Source organism: Anthonomus grandis, chromosome 3, assembly GCF_022605725.1.
Source record: "Anthonomus grandis grandis chromosome 3, icAntGran1.3, whole genome shotgun sequence".
In the NCBI taxonomy this organism is placed as follows: Eukaryota; Metazoa; Arthropoda; class Insecta; order Coleoptera; family Curculionidae; genus Anthonomus; species Anthonomus grandis.
The window spans coordinates 36934347-36951502 of NC_065548.1; the positions used below are offsets into that span (position 1 = coordinate 36934347).

General features: G+C 31.3%; 1 protein-coding gene and 1 non-coding gene across 3 annotated transcripts in view; both read right to left on the reverse strand.

The window, feature by feature from the left end:
• The window catches only part of LOC126734690 (uncharacterized), a 205792-nt gene that overhangs the window by 184204 nt on the left and 4432 nt on the right, over positions 1-17156 (reverse strand). The gene's annotated exons all lie outside the window — the stretch shown is intronic.
• On the reverse strand, positions 4304-4410 carry LOC126734737 (U6 spliceosomal RNA). The gene has a single exon (XR_007660161.1). It is a non-coding gene; the product is annotated as a U6 spliceosomal RNA (small nuclear RNA).

The following is a 17156-nucleotide window of genomic DNA, read 5'->3' on the forward strand; positions in this document are numbered from 1 at the left end:
AAAGTAAGTTTAAACATAAAAAACTTAACAAGTACCTACCTATCTAAAATAAATTAATTATGCTTAGTGGCGAATACATTCATATAAATTTAGGGTTGATGTGTGTGTATTATTTAAATATTTATAAAATACGCTACGAGATTTATTAAAACTATAACTTTGACGAACTATGTGGCTTATGTACCTGCAATTATTTGCATCAACAGTATGTAAAATGGTTGGTTGGAAGAAGAATGATAATTGAGGCTTACCGGATTTTATTCCGAGTAGTATTTCCGAGGAGTTGTATTTTTTTTTGTGGAGGTCTTTTCCAGCAAGTTCTATAAGGGGTTTGTTAAAGTTGGAAATGGTCTATGTAATATTATGTAGGATTTTAGTCCGGTGAGTTCAGCTTGCTTTATTATACTACTTGAAAATGTGTTCATGTTTCCATAATTATAATTATAAGTTGCCTGATCGTTAACTTTTAAAATTGTAATATATAAGTAGTAGTAATAATCTTATAATCGAAACTCATTGTTCAAATATGCTTACTTTTTGTATAATTTTTTAGCCCTGAATAAGATAATGATCATTATCAAAAGCCTAGTGTAACTAAACAAAATTTTGGGTTTAATATTTAGCTTGTATCAGGATCGATACAGGATCCATATACCATATGGATCTTTATAATGTTCAATAGATCCATATAGTATATGGATCTATTGAACATTGAACACCCACGGACTTTTACAAAAGTTTTATAGTCGGCAAGGTAAATTTGTTGTTCAATATTGACCCTTGAAATGCACTAAATTTGTCATGAAAAAAGTCAATTTTTCCAAATTTGATAATTCTTTTGTAAAGAATTCGAGAAAAGAATTCTTTTGAAACGTCAAAACTATTTACAATTAACATCGTTTTTCTTCAACCTGTAAAACAGTATTACCACGGCAAAGGCTTGTACCAAAAAAATGAACGAGATTGACAATGAAAAAGCTGCTATAATTATGTCGAGCCGAAAATAAATAAATACGTACTTATACACATAATTTTAAAGGTATGTGGTATGAAATGACTTAATGTACTCAGTATTTTATAATAGTGGTAGTACTGCTTAATTCTTTTTAAATTTTTTGAAAGTTGCTATATTTACGGTTATAACTGTATATTGCGAAGCCATATGCCAAATTAAAAATATAGTTGCCCCATATTACTTTGTAATGTTGATAGTATTGCAGTCAGATATTCAGAAACAGACTATGCAAAAACAATCTTAACTATTATTGCTTTAGTCAGTCATGAACAGCATTGACTAGGTTTTATTTCCTTGGATGCTTTAAGACATTTAAGTTAACGACCAATGTGGCGTAATTTCTTAAGCAGAGTTGTAGTAGGTGAACGCTGCTCGTCGGATATGAGTAATACAAAGTGTCTTAAGTAGACTGTGGAATTGTTTCAGCAAACATGTACATCTGGCAACTCTGTAAGGGATCTGTCAAAAGTGTCAATACGTCAATAGTGGCGTTCCTTCAACGTTAAAGGTCATTATTTCAACAATGTGTTTATTGCGAAGTGTGTTTAGTCGTGTTCTCTTGCGTTGTAGTTTTCTTTCGAATTGTTTTTTGGAGTTTTTGCGAAAAAGTGAATATTTGGTGTAGTTAGAAAGCAGTGATCCAGATATTGCCTTGCGATATAAAGATAAAATAAGGGTGGTAGCCTGTGTTAACCCTTTTGCCCTAACTGATAATTAACAACAAACTTAAAAGATTTTCCTTCTATACAAATGACCAGATGAAAGTAAAAGTACAAAGTCAGTGAATGTATTAATTACGGGACCATATTAACATTAAGTTATTAGGTCTGGGTTAGATTGGGAACCCAATTTTGATAATATCCAACAACATTCTATGAAACCCTGAGCCCAACAGCACCATTATAGATTAAAAAAATAACTGACCACTTAGATATCTATCAGACAAGAATGTTTGCTGCACACTCGACCATAGGCTAATAAACTTTCTGATAAGTCATTTCTTTTAATTGCATTTATCCATTGTTGGCGTCTCTTTTTGGAGAGTTCATTAAGGTCTAGTCTATGCTTGAAACTTAGTTCTTTGGGAATTTTATAAAACTTAGTTAGGTCCCTGTCACCTCTGCTACCACAATTCACAATACAACAAGCCCTTGGCATTTTCCTCGCCAAAATAAAACAATCGCTTAAATAAAACACTCTCTGAATCGAAACCAAAATGAACTCCTTACGCTATCAACTGTTGAAAATAAGATAGAAAAAAATAGAAATGTTCGTTTTAAACTGCAATGTAAACTAAGCAGAACAAAGACAATGTGTGCCTACAGGCGGCCACATTAAATTTATTTTGATAGAATGCTGATTTGCCCAATTGTTTTTGAAGGTTAACCAAACTTGTGTGTCAGTGTAAGTAAAAAAGAATTTATTAATCCTGGCAGTCCTAATAAGGATAATGGGGAACTGTTATCAAATTATTGGATTGTCATCGGTCCTTGATACGTGTGTAAAGTTTCAAGTTGATCAGACTTTTAGAAACCAGTGAAAATGAAGCTCAAAGATTCTATTACATACATACATACATAGATACAACCCGAGCTAATAAAAGCATGTTAAAAAGGATTGGCAAATATAGACCAAGAACTAGATTAGCAATTTTTTAATTGCCGATCATTCTTTTTCAGGAACGCTAAAACATCTCCGAGTTCAAACCCATTACAGTATCGCGCAGGATAAAATAGAAAGTTAGATTAAGAATGGGTTTCTGGAACACATGGAAAACAGGTTAACCAGATCCGACAGAAGTTTGTGAACACCGCTGTGTGGAACTACTGATTGACATCAGGGTAGCTTTTCCCTAAAATAGAAGGATTTTTAGTTTAATTCATTCAACGAGGAACTATCTGAAATATATTGCAGGTAATCCATCAATACGGTCTGACAGATGACGGTACGAATGTATAACGTTGGACTCGTTGGAGTCTATAAAGAGAGAAAGAGAATTTAAGTTTTATAAAGGCGCATCAGCATCTGGTGCTAGTAAAAGCGCCCTGTAATCTTTTTTTATCCTATGCCTATAACATTTTAATATTTTATTATATAGATTTACTTCCTTTAAAATTCTTATTATAATTTATATTTTTTTTATACATTTTATTTTTTGTTTGTTTGGTTCAACTATGCATTTTAGGTTAGTTGTGATTACTAAATTGTGTTTTATTTTCAATATATATAGTCTATTGTAATGCGCAAAAATATGTTTTATGGTGAGATTATAGTCGTTGCAAAAGACCATATTGGTTGATTTTTCATATTGGTTCCTATCGGAACTCTAAAAATTATTGTTTGGTCTTTTCTATTTAAAATTAAATCTAAGTAAGGCGAAGGTTGTATTTTGATTATCTCGAGAAGTTTATTGTCGGTTTGATCTAATCTAGTTTGAGTTGAATTAATTTCTGTATTTTGTTATTTATTTGCAGGAATAGATCTCTGTAGTACAAGGCATTTGATAGTCTAAAGCAAATGCTGTAGTTGCAAATTCAATGCTATACCTATTGGGAATTCAGATATAAAACTAATATTTTTACCATTTCTATTACATTTGATTATGTCATTTTGAATATTTATGAATGCTGGGTGTTCACAACTATACTTTTTAGGAGTATGTTATGAACTCAGAAGGTCTGAAGCAATTAAGAATTTACTGAAAGATAATGTTTTTATAAATATGCTTCTTCAATAGCATGTAATTCTGATGTGTAGATTCGTTATTGAATTTAGTTAGATTTGAATTTATATCAACATTAAGGTATATCCAGGGTGCAAAGTTATCGTTAGTATAATGGCCTACTTCAGGGAGTTTTATATCATATATTTTGAGTGATTTCGATAGTATTCTATTAGGTGGAATAGTTTGATTGTTTCGAGTGTATAAATCTTCTGGTATTTGTGTTTAAAAATATTTTTTCACTCCAAGGCATACATTTTGTATTGGATTTATGGTATTTACATATGATTTCCTTGCAAACGTATAAACTATACTTCCATATTCTATTTTTGGTCTAATAATGGTAGTGTATATTTTTAGAAGAATCTTGTGTCCTTGATTTTGAAATTGCTAAGATCTTTAGTAGGTTTATATCAGCAGTGCACTTGATTTTTAACTGTTTAAAATGGTCTATCCATGTCGTTTTATTATCCAAAATTAATCCTAAGGATTTGTTTGATATTACAGTAGGAATCTCGGAATTTTGTATTTTAATAATATTTGTCACAGTTTCTTTTTTTACAGAAACAAACATGGAACGCTCTACGATTTTGAATGTCATCCTTACGCAGTGGCCATGCTAATCCTATCTGTATCGTTCCAATTTTAGTATAGTCTATAAAGCATCGGAAGAAAATGCTGAGAAAAAAAGCGGCACGATTTTCTAGAGAGAATACTCCATCAAGACGTAGGAAGAAATCTACACATTTTAACATGTTACAAGTATGTTCCGGAGCCCATATTAAAAAATGTCGAGCACAAATTTTACAGAGACCGGACTGTACTTACAGATCAGCGAGTAAGTACAGTCAGGTCTTATAAACCTAAGTTAATTTTAATAGATCTCGAGGAACAATAACTTAAGAGATAAATTCAATAAAAAGATCATTGAATATAGAAATTTAGATCACAAGATTGAAATTTAATGAGAAGTGAGAGAAGTGTAGACTATTCCAATCATTATATCAACAAGAGGAGGAATTTCGAGTAATCTGACCGAGAACATTAAGCGACTACAATTAGGTGAAATATCTAAAAATTACCGCAAGAATCCACGCATCGTACGAAAGTTCATTGGAAACTCTAATATCTTCTAGTTCCGGAGCCAATTACAACATCTTTGATGCTTTGATCCGTCTGATATTTTGGATATCTGATATCAGCGTATGTCTCATGTACGCACCAATTCAGATTAAGTGTACCGTTTGGCATATCATTTATAAATATAGATCTTATATTTACAAGTTATAACGTCCTTAGAATTACTATAGGCGTGGTTTTGTTCGCCCTTACTTTGATGTTAGCTCTCTACCATATTCTACCACGCGCTGCGAGTTTAGGCTAGTAATAATAATTCTGATATCTTATTTTTGAATAAATCACAGTGTCTATTAACCGAGTTGTGCAATACTTCAATAGCTCCTTTTTTTTGTAATTTTTTAGGTTTTGTAAGAAAAAATCATTTTTTTGTTTAAATTTTTAGTGTTAATATTTTAAAAGTATCTAATCTGTTTTTAGTTACTTTTAAAATATAAGTAATACCTAGGAAATTTATTAAGGTTTAAAAAATATAATTTATGATATAAATAAGTTGGTGGTAGATCACAAATCCGATAGCAAATCATAAGTGTAGATTACGAAATAAAACTAAAATTACTAATGTTTTTTGAATGTATGGCAGTAAACTATAAGTAAGTGTATTTGAGATATCAGAGATATAATGAGACAAATTATCTGGAAATGGAAATATTTTTAGCATAACTTTGCATTAATTTATCGGAATCTACATGAGATAATTTGAACTGTCGATACAGCTTTTTTTAAGTGTGAAACAAATTAAAATTTGCACGTGGCTTTGTTAAATTATTTGCGGTCATGTGAATGACCGAATTACATATATATTTAATACGTGTATATTATAGATTGTATTGGGCCCCTTTCCCTTTACATGTTATTATTAGTTTAAGCCCGATGGGTAGAGAGTACCGTACAATAAGTACATGAGTTTAGGTATTGTTTAATTTTAGCATATAAATTTTATAGTCATGCCGCACGCACAAGACTCTGACAAAGAGAAAATTGTCCACATGGAATTTATTTTGCAAAGTATACACGACAGACACCGAGTGAGTTTACCAACATTTGCCGTATAAAGGATAATAAAAGGCAATCAACAAGGCGTAGATTTTAGACAATAGGTAGTAGAAAAAAATAATCAGTAGCTACGTTGTAGTGTTGACAAAATTTGTGTATAATAATATTATACGAACACTAATAATATTACACGGGATCAAATTTTGGTTTTAATTGCAGTATCTCTTTTACTACTAAAGCTAGAACTTTACTGTCTTCACTAACCTATTTGTCTACCTATTTTTTATCAAATTTTTAATATCGTTAACAAAAATTAGTACCTCAAAAAATCGGTACATCTCCGAAACAAAAAACTGCCTTTTTTGTTTCTGAGATACAGAGTAAAAATTTAAAGTATCACTTGTAAGGTCAGACTGGGCGGGCTCTGTATAACCTAAAAAAAACTACTATAATTATATATTTCTATATTGAAATTTTTGGTCGTAAAAATATTTGGAATTTGGAAATAATGGCTTTTTTGGTCAGTGGTATCAAAAAGAATATTTCAAAAATGCTCTGGCTTTAGTCCGATAGTTAGTAGAATTTTGAACTATTTAAAAATATATACTAAAAACGTTCGGACGTCGGACATTCAGAAACGCCCATGCCAAGTCTGGGACTCGAACCCAGGGCCACGACTGCTGGGAAGGTATATACGCACCGCAGTACCGTGGCTGGCATCATAAGTGTAAATGACCACCGCAGCTCATGTAGCATCAGATTAATTTATTTTTAAATAATTTCGACTACTGTGCGGCACAAACTATATATTATATTGATTATTTCACACCTGATTTCCTGTTTTAGGTCTGTAATGGTATTCGGGTTTTTGATTAATAATTGGTATTAAGAAAAACAACTGCTCTATATGCGAAACAGCCTTCAAATTTAACACTCTGCTGGAAAGGAATATGAAATCTGGTTAAAGTTAGGTAAGATTGAACGTATCTAGTTCTTGGTACCAGGTACTCCATGTAATAGAGTGGAAAGCCATTTTTAAGAATGCGATGTACAAATGAGCCAAAATAAAGTATACAAAGACAAAGCGCATACTTGGGCCAGTTGACTTTTTCTCTTAAACTCTGCTTTAAGGAAGTTGTCGTATACAAGATCACAGTAATCAAGCTTAATCAAAATGAGATATTTAACCAATAAATATTTAATATGTTGGGAAAGTGTATATTTAAAGGCATAGGAATTTTAGTTTAGATATACATATGCCAACTTCTTCAAGACATGCGGTTTGAAATTTAAGCAAACATAAAAAATAAGCCCCAAATTTCTAGCTTGTTTCATAGATAGAATAACTTGTTTATTTCTATGCAGGTAAGAAAAATTCCAACCATTAAGTGAACACTCTTTATTGCATTCAGCAACAAATAATGCTCAGATGACCAATCCGAAATAGCTGCCAGTTCTTTACTCCCCTCAGGCCTAAAGGCAAACAGGAGATGAGTGTCATGATCATAAAGATGAATTGATGACAGAGCGATCCTGTGATGGCAGATCTAACGTGTATATAATAAAAAGAATTGGACCAAGAATGAAACTCTATGGAGAAGCAATTGAGAATCTAATTGCAATATAGCTATCACAACCTGCTTCTTAAAGCCGAAAACCACCTACAGACCCGAGCAGAGAATTCAAAATAATGCAGCTTAGCCAACAGGTTTTAGAGCCAAAAGGCACTCCTTCGTTTTAATATCCTTCCTAGGTGTTCAAATTCCCTGCAACATGAAAATGAGCCTTATCACTAAAGATGATTTTATTTGAAACTTTATGACTAGTTTTTCTGTCCATTCGTCAAACCACGAAACTGTTGATTAGTTGGTAGTTAGACAATTCTGTGATATTTGTAGTCTGTATGGGAAATCTTTTCATTAGCTCCACTTTGTAATGGAAAAGATAAGATAAATAACGGAAAAGGTAAGGCAATTTTGTACTGAGAATCAAGGATCTTAATATTAGTTCTAATTTTCTTAGAAGGTTGATGTTGTGCGTGAAAAAATTTATTTCAATACAAGAAATGCAATTTCCCTTGATCAGTTTCCTAATTTTAATACGGTGTTTGGCCGTATATTGCTTCATAATATTTTGTTTGCTTTGAAGTTATAAATTATAATGTTATAACGTTGTCATTGTCAAATCCACTGTTGTTTGTAAACAAAAATCATTCGCACTATGAAAACTTAAATTAACTGTCTTTTACCTTTTAGATTACTTTAATCTTAGAACATTAAAAGGCTAGAATTAGCATTGCCGTGGAACTATAGGCAGTTTGTTTGCTTGCCACATCTCTGATGCAATAATGTCAACTGCTTATGTAGAAATAGCAAAAGACACAATTTATAATATCATAAAAAGTTGTCATTTATTTTGACAGGCGCAAAATAATACTATTCCTCTTTATTAAAAATAAAGAATTCTCTTTTAATAAAATATGATAAGATACTCTATAAAGAAGTCAACATTCAAAGTTAAATAAATGTAGATAACGTCCCTATATTAGAGAAAAATGCAACAACATCGCAACGCCGCTCGATCGCATTGTTGATTCATGGACACAACTAATCTTTACCAGTGACGTCGTTAAAAGATATTTACATGATAAATATTTATTAATAATAGATTATGCTATATGACCAGTGCGACATCATTAATATCATTAATCAAGAAAAAATTAAATTTTCATTGCGTTTGTCCTTACGCTTACCACGTCACCTAGCATAGTGTATGTAAGGCGTTATATTTATAAAAAATATATATTCCTATACACTCTGACCACTAAATTTTGCCTAATAGATTCTTTTCCTTACCCCATATCCTTTGGGCACTATGTTTGCCCATTTTCCTTATTGATATACCCTGCATATAGATTTATCTTAGATTTGACTTTAGGTATCTATTTGTTAAGTTCAAAAACCATCAACCGGTAATAAAAAGGTAGGTACTCATCAAAAAAGCTACTTAACGGAGCTTTTATTACTTAGGGATGGCTAAAGTGAGAAATAAATACGATTTAATCATTACTTCTTCAATTCGTAGGGTTTGAAAACACTGTTAAGTGATTTTATAATTTTTAAACCAAAACACAATCTAATTTTGTCCAAATTTTTTTTCGATAATTATTTAAAGTTCCTTTGAATATAAGACATATAGTATATGATAGATAAGATAAGACATACAGTATGAGATGATATGATAGAACTCTAATACAATCTAGATCAGAAGTTCATTAACATATAAATAATGAGTTTTAGAAAAAATGGATAGGGCGTAACGGACCCATTTTTGGACGCTGACTGCTCGCTGCAATGTTTTTCTGGAGGCATCTTGAAATTGGTTGGTGCATCATGATGAAGAAGTAAATAAATACTATGGAAAAACTTCAACAGTACCTTAAAAATACTTATGTTGTTATTCGTGGATACCAGTTAGTTATTTTATCTGCTTGCATATAAATAAAAAAGGAGCCACTTAACATCAAAACTAAAACGGTTAAATTATGACTGCCTTAACGCATTCCTGTAATGACAACTCGCTCGAATGCCTTGAAGAAATCCGTGTGAATTGTTTAAACTTCCTTCAAGACATGGTATGTAGTAAGATAGTCCTAAGATGTGGACCTTTGGTGGGACCACTAACCAAAACTCTTTATTTTGCCCTCAACACGTATTTTACTAATAGTGTTTGGGAGAAGATATAAAGATTTGAAAACTTACAATGGCTTTATCTGAGGAATCAAAAAAAATCGCTGAAGACTACGCCTATAATAAGGGGTAAACAACGTAATATAATCGCAAGCAGGGGATTGTCATTTAAGATGATAAAGTTGTGGTGGCTAGGGATAAAAGAATAAGTCAAAATAAGTTAGCTGTCAGATGATCTGATTTCCTTCTTCTTATTATAGAAATTGTTTTCAGCAAATTTTAATTTTTTCCTGGTTCCTTAAATATAGGCATTATAGGTTTTCAAATTGTCCATCTCTATGTAAAAAACTCTTATTAAATTAAAATACATTATTAAATGTTTCTGAAACGTCCCTGTATAATTTTTTTTGCCACGGTTTATATATTTTTTAAACGCTAATTAATTATCATGTTGTTAACTTTTTACACTAACTAAATATTGTAATATTGTATTTTGTTTTTTCTTTTTTTTTCTTATTGTTATCCCTATCGCCTTAGGAAGTGAAAACTCGGTCTAGGCCACTAAATACACCATTAAAATATTTAATAGCTTAAAAATATGAAAGCGAATGCTTAATAATAACTACCTTAGCATAACTGCCGTTTATTTACGTCAAAGCTATGAGCTACTACAATATAAAGTAATGTAGGTAAAGTGAGAAATTATACATCTTACCCAAAAGTGTCACGGTACAGAAGTTAAACAGATAAGATAGATAAATATAATTATTGTTGTTAAGTAGTATAAAAATATGAAAATTCCTTATTTTAAATGAATTACTGTAGTATTATGTTTATGTGACATTCCGTGTTAGTGTGTCGAATAACGAGAATTCTTAGTAAAATAAAAATTCCTAATATAAAGTGGTTTTATACATTCTTTACGTAGTTTTTATTATTCAGGCTAGTCATCGAAAACTCTTATTTATTATTTTTTGGAAGTGTATAGTATATTGTAGTATAGGTTTTGAAATTCCATTTCCTTTTTGTTACCAAGAAATTGAATTGAATTTTATTTCACTTAAGTTTAATTTTAATGGACGTCTACGGCTCTCAGCAGATTGGTAGTTATGTATCGCATACTGTCCTAACGAACCTTTGGTTTAATTGTTGAAAATGTCCGTGATTCACCGTCATACTATAATACAGCACTGTTCAAAGTGTTCCCGGATATTGAGAGGAATATCTTTTAAGAACTCATGGTGGGTGCTAAAAATTGTCGATTTCAAATATCCTCACAAAAAAAAAATCAAAGGAAGACAAATCGGGTTCTAGCCGGCAGCAATGCGGTTCCGTGGGAGACCAAGATAAAAGACCGAGCTCGGATTTAGTTACGCGTATAATCACGCCGTCTCAGCATGTAGTTATCGATGTAATTTGCCAAGTTCTTAACTTCTTCAACATTATTCTATTAATTAGAGGCTCTTCACCTTAAAGACCTGCTGCGGATATGGGTATGAACTCCATTGCCTTCTCCCATATTTTCAAGATTCGAGGGGAAAATCCGAATACCATGGCAACTTCACGTCCTAGGCCATATTTCCTTGCTACAGGAGTCACTGCATCTTGAGCCCTCATATAGAGAAGAAAACTCTTTTAGAACTTTCTGATCTCCAAACCAACTCTATTACGAAGGCCCGAGTTATTAACGGTTCCGCCTCGATATTCGGGAATAGAAACCTGCTTATGAGTGTGTATAAAATCTAATTAGAAGATAGGTAAAAGATATTATCGTCTTGTTGAATAAATCTACACCACACCAATATCGGCTTTCGCATAGGGCTTAGGATGGACTGACTTGTGTGCAACGTGTCAGTTTTCCAGCCAGATCTGCACCGATGGCAGCTCCAGACGGCCCCAGCATTCTAGTTCTCGTGGCCTATTCAATAGCACCCCTGATCTTTAAAATGTTTGAAACTCTATTGCGTGGCACTCAAATTTAAAACAACGGGCTATTCTAGAGAAAATTTATTGCATTTTTAAAAGATGTATCGAAACACACTTCTTCTAATTTGAATAAATAGCGACGGCATCCTGCTAAAAGGTTGAAGATATAGTAGATATAGTTGAAATACAAATGTATTTACTAAGGAACTATCCCATAGCATTGGAACAATGCAGATATTATTTTATTACATAGGAAAAGAGACATAACAGTCTAAAAGTTATTATTGTTACATGTTATCTAAACATTGTGATCTCCATCACTAGTGTGCTTCCGCCTCGAAGAAGAAAAGACATCTCATTTAATAATTGAACACATCCAGAGTAGATAATTTTTATAGACTTGCATAATAATCTAAAGCAAAATCAAATACTACCGATAGTAAACCACTTACTCAACACAGAAATGTTAGGTTAACTTTTTGGCGGTAAGGTATGAACAGAAAATAGGATAATAATTCAAAGTAATATACAAAGCATGAAAACCCATTTCACGATTTGCCTGCATGAGGCATCTAATTCTTGTCTCCAGGTGATGGCGGAGAGTTTGTAGGTTAGCAAGGTAGGCAAATTGCGCTCCTTCACCATCACACTCATACGTATATCTTCCTTGCTGGCTTCGCTTATTTTAAATAAAAAAAGGTTCCTATAGCTTTTCCAAAGAGATCTGACAAACTATCATCCGATCAGTTTACTTTCACACATATACAAGCTCTTCATAAAAATCATTACAATGAGACAGAGGTTAGGTTGGACGTCTACCAGTCCATAGAACAAGTTAGATTCAGATCGGGGTATTGCACTAACGACCATCTATTAGCGATAAAGAATTTGATAAAAAAAACTGCAGAGTAACATAAACCCTTGGCACTGATATTCGTGGATTATAAAAAAACCTTCTATACCATAAATCAGCAGAAAATGCTAAAAGCATCTAACTAACTGTCAATAGACCATCACTACCTTAACTCAATGAAACATATCTACCAAAAAGCCACTGCTAGAGTAAGACTATCCGCTAAAAGTTCTATCACATTTCCCTCGAGGCTGGACTAAAATCCAACATGACCAAGATACAAACAATGCCGAATCTGGTGCTAAACCGTAATCTTTCTGTTATTGGAAAAGATATTGAGCAGACTATATCATATAGATATTTAGGACATTAAATTAGGGATAACGAAACTTGTGTTCTTATACAAGATGCGGAACCATTGACACTAAGAAAGATTGTAGATAAGATCCGCGTAACTCAAAGGGCTATGGAACGCCAAATGTTGGTTGTCTCTCTTAGAGACCGGATCACAAATGAAGAAATACATCATAGAACAGGAAAAACCGACGCTATAGAAAAAATTGCCATCCTATGTATTTGTATGCCAAAAGTGAGAAAAAGCTATACATAATTAATTGTAAGAAGATAATTCCGAAAACGTTGATTTAATTTTACATATTTTAACATAAAAAATATTGTACAGGGCTGCTCATTAACAAGATATGAAATATCTGGGAAATGATAAATATTCAGACTTCTTGCATTTGAAAATTGTGTAATGTAAAAAAATATTAAGTTCTTTGCGCCCTCCTAAAAGGAAACTGCGAAGTAATTGAACCTAATTTTCCCTGCTTCTCTGATTAAATACTAATTATTTTAATCATGTTGTGGCATGTTTCATTGCAACAATTAAATTAATTAAATATTTTCCACGGCTATGTCAATAGTTGAGACAATCGCACAATATAGAAAAGGTCTTAATTGAAAAAGTTGTAGTAATTTTCGATCAAACCAGATGTGATTGAAAAAATATTTGAATGCTTAAGTCACTTCTATGACCTAGGCCATATTTCCAACTCTCATTTTTTATCCTCAAATTTTTAGGGGTGATCTACCATTGAAAATCATGCGGATTTTTTCTAATTAGTGATAAATACTAACAAAATCTAGGTTATTGTAGGAAGAAATAATATTTTTTTAAATTTCGGTAGAAGAAAGTATTCTAAAATAACTCAAGGGTTGTTATTTGCCGAGTAAAATCTTTTAGTCCAAAATATTAGAAAACTTTTTTTTAAACAAAATATCTTTCGTATATCAAATTTCAGTTATTGTCTCTTTGTTTCTTTATAGGAAAATGTAGGTTTCGTAATTACAAAAATAAGTAACAAAAAGTTTTTTCATGATCCTTATTAAAAGGGAAATTTTACTTTTTAACATTTTGCATTTTAAATAAATATTCTTCTTTAGCGTCTTTCGCCTACTTAGAAAAAACTACATTCGGTAGTAGCGAAAAGTATAGAAACCTATTTTTTATTGATGTTATAAAAGTAACGAAATGCAAAAACTCCTAATAATCGAAACAAGGTGTTTAACATTAATAAAACTATTGAGATTTTGAAGATTATACATTAAATCCTTTTATAACTATAAATATTTGTTTTGTTCAATCGGTTAAAAACATCTAGTAATTAATCACTCAAGACTTCACTTTGAGTATAAAATGTGCTGAATTTAAATGGAATTTGTTAATAAAATATATGTGAACCTCTTGTCGGAAACAATAGTTTCAAGAAGAAAATCTTTATAATAAAAAATGTAATAAATTACATTAAAAAAGTTTAATATAACTGTTGTGTTGCTACTAACCAGAATCAGGCAGGTCAACTTACCAAAAAGCAATGAATATTTTGAATTTCTGCTGATGATCCAAAAAAAAATGTCTAGGGTTATGTGACAAAAAAATACTGACTTAGAATTAGGCAGTAAGAAGAAGATTGAGGAACCACCCAATTGGTCACTAACTCTTTTGTACTTTTAGCGACGAAAGTAAATTTAAAATATTTGAAATTCATGATAGAAAGTACGTAAGGTACAAGACATGATCAAAAGTATACAGGATAAAAAAAAGTATAATATCAAACCGAAACAAGGCTGATATTTCATATACGGCTTGTTAAAAAAAATTGCTCGGACCCGTCGATTTTTATTTCGAGGAGAAAAGAATTTGTGCATATCATCAGCTTTGCAATTTTAACCCCCTGGTGCGCGTGAGCTCCAGCCCAAAAATCTTAAATAGGCTTAGTTTATTTATTGAATCTGGCAGAAGTTTTATAAATTTTGCTTTTTAATTGATATAAAAATCAATAAAAATGTTAGGGGTCAAGTCAGGTGATCTTGTCGGTCAATGTATTGGACCTCTTCGGCCGAACCATCGACCAGGATACGTCCAATTTAAATATTCTCGAACAGCAATAGTAGAAAGAGGAGGTGCTCTATCTTGTTGAAATCTTAAGTCTTTGGCAATGTAGTTATTATTATTTTCTTTAACTCTCTTAACTCTCTCTCTCTGTTAATACAGGATCGATCATGTCTTCTATAAATTGTAGATTCAGTACTCTATTAAAATAAAAAAGAAGATAAAAAAAAATAAACAGTCGCCATAAATTCCAACCCAGACGTTTAATTTCTTGGGATATTGGATATAATATTGGACCTCATAGACTAGATTTGGATTTTCGTCAGAACAATAACGACAAAATATGCAAAAATATATTAAATGCCACCCTTGCATTATTTATTATTTGTTTGGCCAAAATCTTACAAAATCCCTGTCAAAATCATCTTCATTTAATTGTTGTATAAAATGAATTTTAAAGGGGTGAAATTTATGTATCTTAAAAATTCTGCGGTTCATATTGACGAGGCTCAAAAGAGCAATTTTCATAGGTTCGTTTTCAACTATCCATCAATTTGGAGCAATCGGCTTTCGATTTGTAACTGATCTTGTCTTTCCAAACTTTGCCACCAGCTCAATTATATAATTTTGGTGAACATGTTTATCTTGATTCAACAGTTTTAAGCGATAAATCTTGAAAATAATGATTTTTGTGTTCGGTGATGTTGGATATGTTGAAAAGATAATTGATGACCATTAAATTAAGGTATCACATGAAGCTTAACCCCATTTTTATTTAGGGGTGAAGTTGATCCCTGTGTAAGGTTCGTGACGAAGTTGAAAATAAAGCACAAAAGACTTAACCCCAATATAAGAATTAACGAGTTTTGAAATTTTTTCAAAAAGTAAAAAATCTTTATCGTTCCTATCTCGTTTTTTTTAATTTTTTTTTCCTATTTTCTCAAAAATAAATGCATACCATTTAAAAAAAAAACTGCATTGAAAGGAGAATAAAATTACCTAAAAGTTAAAGTAAGGTATCACTTGACCCCTAATCCCATTTCAGATTTTGGAGTTGCAACTTACCCTCGCGAGGGGGTTGAAATTACAAAGCAGTATATGAAATATCAGCCTTGTTTCGTTTTGTCTTACCTACTTTGTATATATAAAAATATTATTATAAAGATTTGTTTATGAAGATATTTTACGTGAATACATGCTGCCATAAGTTGAGAAGAACAAGTCTCTTCGTTGGGAATTTTATTAATGAAGCATAAATATTGATCATGTACAAAATTGGATTATATAATACCATCTACATTTTGTCCCTCTAATAGTGTAGTTAACGCGGTTTTGAAAAAAAAAATTCTAATTAATTATAAATAATAACAAAATTTGGGTTATTGTACGAAGAAATGGTATTATTAGTCTTTGATTTGGCATGGGCGTTTGTGAATTTTGTGAATGTCCGATTTAGTTTTAAGTTATAAAACATGTTAATTTATAAATATATGTTTTTATACTGGAACGAATAGTATGAGCTACGAACAATGCCCAAAAAAATCTTACAAGATATTAAGATTATACGTTAAATCAATTCATAACCATAAATATTTGTTATTGTTGTCCAAATGTTTAGAAACATCTAGTAATTAATCATTCAATTTCACTTTCACACAATAACAACACTTCACTTTGAACATAGGACCATGAAAAGAAAAACTATTTACAAAAATTGAGGAGAATCTGCAAAATACTAGAAAAATCACAATATTTAATAATTCAGAGGGGCTTTTTTCGAAAATTCTGATAATTTATTAAACCCATATCACAATTATACATTCAATACGAATAATAAATCGGGATACTTATAATAAAATATAAACATACAATAGTTTACTTGAGGTATAAAAGATTTTTTTATATACCTAGGAGCTGAGGTTTAATATATTAATCTCTGAGCCCGTTTCTTCTTTTCAATATCCTACCTAACTTTGTTATAAATATTAAAATTAAAAAACGATAAAAACAACTAGAACACCTTTAATTTTTGAGCGTGTGAGATAGTAATTTCTAAATCGATTTTTGCTATAAGTGACGTAATACCTAATAAATTAAGTAACTCATTATGAATTTGTCACAACAATACAGATTTTACTTTGAGCATCATAGTCTCAATGTACTAAAGAAAAGAATATTTTTGGTTTTTGTAGCAAATGACATTAAAATATGTGAGTGATAAAAAAATTGACAAAAATTCACTTTTTTTCTTAAATTTTAACACCCAATTGCTCAAAAGCTAAGCAGTGTAAGACAAATTGTGATGTAAGCTTTTCTTCAGTAAATCACCCGAAGATTTACCCCTGTATTATTAGCATTCAATTAACTAACAGCCTATATACATAAAAATATTACATATCGATTAGTTAAATAAATGCATGCTG